Raw genomic sequence first — 263 nt, 5'->3', positions numbered from 1 at the left:
AATTAAATTAAAAAAAAGCTTAAAACATAAGTTATTTTGTGTTTAGATTTTTATTATAAAAATATTTATTTTAAAGGTATTTTAATAAATAGGAGTAGTAAAATCATTTTTGAAAAATAAAGAAGTCAAATTTTTTTACTTTTTCAAAAATTTTTAAACAATTTTTTGAAAAGTTAAAAGTATATTTAAAAGATGGTACCACATAACATTAATGTAACTTTTTATAAGTAAATAGTTTAAAAAATAGCTTTTGAAACTTTTTA

The 263-nt window shown here is 14.8% G+C and overlaps 1 protein-coding gene across 1 annotated transcript in view; it reads left to right on the top strand.

Moving 5' to 3' along the window:
* Window positions 1-263, top strand: part of LOC107646684 (glycolipid transfer protein 1-like) — a 3,757-nt gene that overhangs the window by 2,585 nt on the left and 909 nt on the right. The gene's annotated exons all lie outside the window — the stretch shown is intronic.

This window comes from Arachis ipaensis, chromosome B06, assembly GCF_000816755.2.
Source record: "Arachis ipaensis cultivar K30076 chromosome B06, Araip1.1, whole genome shotgun sequence".
Classification (NCBI taxonomy): domain Eukaryota; kingdom Viridiplantae; phylum Streptophyta; class Magnoliopsida; order Fabales; family Fabaceae; genus Arachis; species Arachis ipaensis.
This window is presented reverse-complemented; position numbering and strand designations above follow the sequence as displayed.